The sequence below is a fragment of the Agelaius phoeniceus genome, unplaced genomic scaffold (assembly GCF_051311805.1).
Source record: "Agelaius phoeniceus isolate bAgePho1 unplaced genomic scaffold, bAgePho1.hap1 Scaffold_109, whole genome shotgun sequence".
NCBI lineage: Eukaryota > Metazoa > Chordata > Aves > Passeriformes > Icteridae > Agelaius > Agelaius phoeniceus.
Window position 1 is genome coordinate 694,553 of NW_027509875.1, and position 7,500 is coordinate 702,052.

A 7,500-nucleotide genomic window follows, 5' to 3' on the forward strand; every position below is an offset into this window, starting at 1 on the left:
CGCCAGAGAAAAAGACACAAGGCCCGCGGAGGAGGCCTGGCGGGTGCCCCCCACACTCCGCCCGCCTCAACCGAAAGCAACCGACCCGGCAAAGCGGCAAAGCCGGCCCCGCCCGGCACAAGCGGCTCAGTCGATCCGGCCACGACCGAGGTAGGCGAGGCGCCGCCGCCTCGCCCAGGACCAGGCCGGGGGGCTCTCCGTCGGGTGCCGGGCCCGGCAAGTTCGAAAAAAAAAAAAAAAAGAACTAGGCCCAAAAATTCTGCCCGCCACAAGGCGGGTCCCCGGCTTAAGGCCGAGGGAGGGGGACGGCTTCTCCAACGCGGGCCGAGCACCGCCGCCGCCCACCGCCGAGGCGGACCGACGGGCCCAAACCGCGCCCGCCGAGCGGGCCCCCGGCTTAAGGCCGGGCAGAAAAGGGACGAGGCGCCGCCGCCTCGCCCGCCACCGGTGCCCGGGGGGGCCGCCCCCCCCCGTGGCCAATCGACCGGCAGAAGCCGGGCCGGAGCGGGACACGCTGCTCGCGGCTTCTCTTTCTCTCTCTCTCGCTCAACTCTCACTCTCTCTCTTCTCTTCTCGGCAACTCTCTCTCTGGGCTCGCTCTCGCTCTCTCGGCTCTCTCTCCCCGCCTCGGGGCCGGCGAGCAGCTTTCTCGGATCGTCTTTCGCCCCCTTCTTGCTCTCTCTCGGCCTTCTCCGGATCCGCTCTTGCGCGGCCCTTTCTCTCTCGCCTCCGCGGATCCGGCTCTTTCGCGCGGCCCCTTCTCTCTCGCTCGCCAACTGGACCCACTTTTCCCTGGGAAGGACGGGAGCCGGGGACACAAACGCGCGCTTCGTCCCGGCTAGGCGGCACTCGCTTGGCCCTGGCGACCCCGCACGCGCGGCCGCTCCGCTCCGCCTCGGACGCAGGTACGGGGTCAACCTGCGGGGATGCGGCCCGTCACCTCGCTCCCATAAGACGGACAGACGAGTCCAAAAGCCGGCCAGGCCTCCAAGAGGACCAATGCAGCTCGACCGGGAGAGGGGCGCAACGCAGGCCGCCTCCTACCATGACGCAGCCGGAGGCGGCCGACAACAGCGACCCCTTGTGAACTTCCGCAGACGGCCGGACAAACAGGTCTACGGCGGAGCCGAAATTGCACTAAGTCCGCCGGAGCGAGGGTAAGACCTGGATGTCCCCGACGGAGCCGGGGTAGACCTGTTGTCCCCGGGCGGAGCCGGGTAGACCTGTTGTCCCCGGCGGAGCCGGGGTAGACCTGATGTCCCGACCGGAGCCGGGGTAGACCTGATGTCCCGACCGGAGCCGGGGTAGACGTGATGTCCCCGGCCGCAGCGGGGTAGACCTGTTGTCCCCGGCCGGAGCCGGGGTAGACTGATGTCCCCGGCCGCAGCCGGGGTAGACCTGATGTCCCCTGCCGGAGCCGGGGTAGACCTGTTGTCCCCGACCGGAGCCGGGGTAGACCTGATGTCCCCGGCCACAGCGGAGGTAGACCTGTTGTCCCCGGCCGGAGCCGGGGTAGACCTGATGTCCCCGACCGGAGCCGGGGTAGACCTGTTGTCCCCGGCCGCAGCCGGGGTAGACCTGTTGTCCCCGGCCGCAGCCGGGGTAGACCTGATGTCCCCGGGCGGAGCCGGGGTAGACCTGATGTCCCCGGGCGGAGCCGGGGTAGACCTGATGTCCCCGACCGGAGCCGGGGTAGACCTGATGTCCCCGGGCGGAGCCGGGGTAGACCTGATGTCCCCGGCCGGAGCCGGGGTAGACCTGTTGTCCCCGGCCGCAGCCGGGGTAGACCTGATGTCCCCGGCCGGAGCCGGGGTAGACCTGTTGTCCCCGACCGGAGCCGGGGTAGACCTGATGTCCCCGGCCACAGCGGAGGTAGACCTGTTGTCCCCGGCCGGAGCCGGGGTAGACCTGATGTCCCCGACCGGAGCCGGGGTAGACCTGTTGTCCCCGGCCGCAGCCGGGGTAGACCTGATGTCCCCGGCCGCAGCCGGGGTAGACCTGATGTCCCCGGCCGGAGCCGGGGTAGACCTGTTGTCCCCGACCGGAGCCGGGGTAGACCTGTTGTCCCCGGCCGCAGCCGGGGTAGACCTGATGTCCCCGGGCGGAGCCGGGGTAGACCTGATGTCCCCGGGCGGAGCCGGGGTAGACCTGATGTCCCCGGCCGGAGCCGGGGTAGACCTGTTGTCCCCGGCCGGAGCCGGGGTAGACCTGTTGTCCCCGGCCGCAGCCGGGGTAGACCTGATGTCCCCGGGCGGAGCCGGGGTAGACCTGATGTCCCCGGGCGGAGCCGGGGTAGACCTGTTGTCCCCGGCCACAGCCGGGGTAGACCTGATGTCCCCGGGCGGAGCCGGGGTAGACCTGATGTCCCCGACCGGAGCCGGGGTAGACCTGATGTCCCCGGCCGCAGCCGGGGTAGACCTGATGTCCCCGGCCGCAGCGGAGGTAGACCTGTTGTCCCCGGGCGGAGCCGGGGTAGACCTGATGTCCCCGGCCGCAGCCGGGGTAGACCTGATGTCCCCGGCCGCAGCCGGGGTAGACCTGATGTCCCCGGGCGGAGCCGGGGTAGACCTGATGTCCCCGACCGGAGCCGGGGTAGACCTGTTGTCCCCGGCCGCAGCCGGGGTAGACCTGATGTCCCCGGGCGGAGCCGGGGTAGACCTGATGTCCCCGGCCGGAGCCGGGGTAGACCTGTTGTCCCCGGCCGCAGCCGGGGTAGACCTGATGTCCCCGGGCGGAGCCGGGGTAGACCTGATGTCCCCGACCGGAGCCGGGGTAGACCTGATGTCCCCGGCCGCAGCCGGGGTAGACCTGATGTCCCCGACCGGAGCCGGGGTAGACCTGATGTCCCCGGGCGGAGCCGGGGTAGACCTGATGTCCCCGACCGGAGCCGGGGTAGACCTGTTGTCCCCGGCCGCAGCCGGGGTAGACCTGATGTCCCCGACCGGAGCCGGGGTAGACCTGATGTCCCCAGCCGCCGCCGGGGTAGACCTGATGAGCCGGGTCCGGCTCGGATCCATGGTAGACCTGCTGTCCCCCTGTTGTCGCCCGCCGCCCGGGCACCTCGCCGTGCCCAGCGACCCCGGAGCCGGGCGAAGCTCACAGCCTCATAACACCCCGGAGCCAGATGGCTCGATCGACCCCCCGTCCCACACAATGAACCCCAACCCCACCCCCCCCTTTCAAGACCATGACATGTTTTCCATTTTTTTGTTGTTGTTCTTTGGGGGGATTTGGTTTGGGTTTGCTTTGGTATTTTGTTTTGTTTTGTTTTTCTGGGGGGGGGGGGGGGGCTGTTTTGGGGGTTTTTTGGGGGTTTTTTCCAGTTGCTTTGGCTTTCTCTGATACTGATTTTTGAGGTTGTTTTTTTTGGGGGGGTTGGGGGGCTTGTGGTTTGGATTTGGGTTTTCTTGGGTTGTCCCCCACCCCCCCGGGCCCCCCCCCGCCCCGCCCCTTTTTCTTTTCTCCTTTCCTGAAAGAATGGCTCTTCTATTTGCTTGGAACGAGAAACTTATCCGGGAAAGCAAACCAACCCAAAAATTGACCCATTTGATTTCTTTTTCTTTCGTATCGGAAGCGCCCCCAGCCGAGCCGACGGGCAAGCCGAGGCCGGTGCTCTGCCTGCTGACACGCTGACCTGGCCAAACAGCGCCCCCACCACCCACCCCCCGCCCTGCCCCGCCACGCCCTCCTGGGGTGGAACCTACCCAGGCCGGCCCCCCTGGCCCCGATGCGGCTCGCCCCGCCGCGCCCCTCCCCTCCCCGCCCCGCCCCGCCCCGCCCGCCGGTAGAGGCGACGGCGGCCGCCGGCACCGCCGCCAGCACACAGGCGCTGTGTGTAGCTTTCGGGCGGGTTGTTTCACGGTCCGCAGAGGTCTTGGGCCCTCGACGTGACTCTAGGGGGCCGTGGGGACTCGGTGCCGAGGCGCCCGGGGCCGGCACGAAGCCACCGGCCCTGGTCCGCACAGAGACAGAAACAGTGACACGCACCCCCCCCCCCAACTAACCCTAACCCTAACCCTAACTCCCCCCGCCCCCGACTAACCCTAACCCTAACACTAACCCTAACTCCCCCCGCCCCCCACTAACCCTAACCCTAACCCTAACCCTAACCCTAACCCTAACCCTAACCCTAACCCCCCCCCCACTAACCCTAACCCTAACCCTAACCCCCTAACCCCCCCCCCACTAACCCTAACCCTAACCCTAACCCCCCCCCCACTAACCCTAACCCTAACCCTAACCCTAACCCCCCCCCCCCCCCCCCCCCCAACTAACCCTAACCCTAACCCTAACGCACGGCCACGCCTGCAGGCTACCACACCGCTGCGCGTGAAAGGAAGGCGCGGCCAACCATCCCCGCCCCCTCGCCAACCCCTCCCCAGCCACCTCCACCCGGCCCCCCCTGCCACCCGCGCGCGCGCAGCCGCCCGCCGGCCCGCCCATAGGCATTCACGCTCTGGCGTGCCCTCTCTCCCTGGCCCTGCCCCGGCCCCTGGCCCTGCCCGCTCTGTGGCAAGCGCAGCCGGCCATGGGCGGTTGGGGGCGCCCCGCCCTCCCCCATCAGCCTCCCCGGCGCTGTCTGCATCCTTTTGCCGCTTGCTAGGCTGCCGTAGGCCAAGGCCGGCCCGGGACAACAGGTCTAGCCAAGAGCCTGGGACAACAGGTCTACCCTAGGGGCCTGGGACAACAGGTCTAGCCAAGGGGCCGGGCTGCCGTAGGCGAGGGCCCGCCCGGGGACAACAGGTCTACCCCCAGGGCCTGGGACAAAAGGTCTACCCCAAGGGGCCTGGGCTATCAGGTCTACCCCGGAAGCGCAGGACATCAGGTCTACCCCGGCGGCCCGGGACAACAGGTCTACCCCAAGGGGCCCGGGACAACAGGTCTACCCAAGGGGCCTGGGACAACAGGTCTACCCCGGCGGCGCGGGACAACAGGTCTACCCCGGAGGCCCGGGACAACAGGTCTACCCCGGAGGCCCGGGACAACAGGTCTACCCCGAAGCCTAGGACAACAGGTCTACCCCGAAGCCTAGGACAACAGGTCTACCCCGGGCCTCGGCTGTCAGGTCTACCCCGGAGGCCCAGGCTGCCGTAGGCCAAGGCCAGGTCTACCCTAGGGGCCTCGGCCATCAGGTCTACCCCGAAGCCTAGGACATCAGGTCTACCCCAAGGGGCCTGGGACAACAGGTCTACCCCGGAGGCCCGGGACAACAGGTCTAGCCCGGCGGCCCGGGACAACAGGTCTACCCTAGGGGCCTCGGCCATCAGGCCTACCCCGAAGCCTGGGACAACAGGTCTACCCCGGAGGCCCGGGACAACAGGTCTACCCCGGAAGCCTAAGACATCAGGTCTACCCCGAAGCCTAGGACATCAGGTCTACCCCAAGGGGCCTGGGACAACAGGTCTACCCCGAAGCCTAGGACATCAAGTCTACCCCGGCGGCCCGGGACAACAGGTCTACCCCAAGGGGCCTGGGACAACAGGTCTACCCAAGGGGCCTCGGCCATCAGGTCTACCCCGAAGCCTAGGACATCAGGTCTACCCCGAAGCCTAGGACAACAGGTCTACCCCGGAGGCCCGGGACAACAGGTCTACCCTAGGGGCCTCGGCCATCAGGTCTACCCCGGCGGCCCGGGACAACAGGTCTACCCCGGCGGTCCGGGACAACAGGTCTACCCCGAAGCCTAGGACAACAGGTCTACCCCGGCGGCCCGGGACAACAGGTCTACCCTGAAGGCCCGGGACAACAGGTCTAGCCCGGCGGCCCGGGACAACAGGTCTACCCCGGAGGCCCGGGACAACAGGTCTACCCTGAAGGCCTGGGACAACAGGTCTACCCCGGCGGCCCGGGACAACAGGTCTACCCCGGAGGCCCGGGACAACAGGTCTACCCCGGCGGCCCGGGACAACAGGTCTACCCCAAGGGGCCTGGGACAACAGGTCTACCCAAGGGGCCTCGGCCATCAGGTCTACCCCGAAGCCTAGGACATCAGGTCTACCCCAAGGAGCCTGGGACAACAGGTCTACCCCAGGGGCCCGGGACAATTGGTCTACCCCGGAGGCCCCGGACATCAGGTCTACCCCGGAGGCCCCGGACATCAGGTCTACCCCGGTGGCCCGGGACATCAGGTCTACCCCAAGGGGCCTGGGACAACAGGTCTACCCAAGGGGCCTCGGCCATCAGGTCTACCCCGAAGCCTAGGACATCAGGTCTACCCCAAGGAGCCTGGGACAACAGGTCTACCCCAGGGGCCCGGGACAACTGGTCTACCCCGGAGGCCCCGGACATCAGGTCTACCCCGGTGGCCCGGGACATCAGGTCTACCCCAAGGGGCCTGGGACAACAGGTCTACCCCGAAGCCTAGGACATCAAGTCTACCCCGGCGGCCCGGGACAACAGGTCTACCCCAAGGAGCCTGGGACAACAGGTCTACCCCAGGGGCCCGGGACAACTGGTCTACCCCGGAGGCCCCGGACATCAGGTCTACCCCGGAGGCCCCGGACATCAGGTCTACCCCGGTGGCCCGGGACATCAGGTCTACCCCAAGGAGCCTGGGACAACAGGTCTACCCCAGGGGCCCGGGACAACTGGTCTACCCCGGAGGCCCCGGACATCAGGTCTACCCCGGAGGCCCCGGACATCAGGTCTACCCCGGTGGCCCGGGACAACAGGTCTACCCCAAGGAGCCTGGGACAACAGGTCTACCCCAGGGGCCCGGGACAACTGGTCTACCCCGGAGGCCCCGGACATCAGGTCTACCCCGGAGGCCCCGGACATCAGGTCTACCCCGGTGGCCCGGGACATCAGGTCTACCCCAAGGAGCCTGGGACAACAGGTCTACCCCAGGGGCCCGGGACAACTGGTCTACCCCGGAGGCCCCGGACATCAGGTCTACCCCGGAGGCCCCGGACATCAGGTCTACCCCGGTGGCCCGGGACATCAGGTCTACCCCAAGGAGCCTGGGACAACAGGTCTACCCCAGGGGCCCGGGACAACTGGTCTACCCCGGAGGCCCCGGACATCAGGTCTACCCCGGAGGCCCCGGACATCAGGTCTACCCCGGTGGCCCGGGACATCAGGTCTACCCCAAGGAGCCTGGGACAACAGGTCTACCCCAGGGGCCCGGGACAACTGGTCTACCCCGGAGGCCCCGGACATCAGGTCTACCCCAAGGAGCCTGGGACAACAGGTCTACCCCAGGGGCCCGGGACAACTGGTCTACCCCGGAGGCCCCGGACATCAGGTCTACCCCAAGGAGCCTGGGACAACAGGTCTACCCCAGGGGCCCGGGACAACTGGTCTACCCCGGAGGCCCCGGACATCAGGTCTACCCCGGAGGCCCCGGACATCAGGTCTACCCCGGTGGCCCGGGACATCAGGTCTACCCCAAGGAGCCTGGGACAACAGGTCTACCCCAGGGGCCCGGGACAACTGGTCTACCCCAGGGGCCCGGGACAACTGGTCTACCCCGGAGGCCCCGGACATCAGGTCTACCCCGGA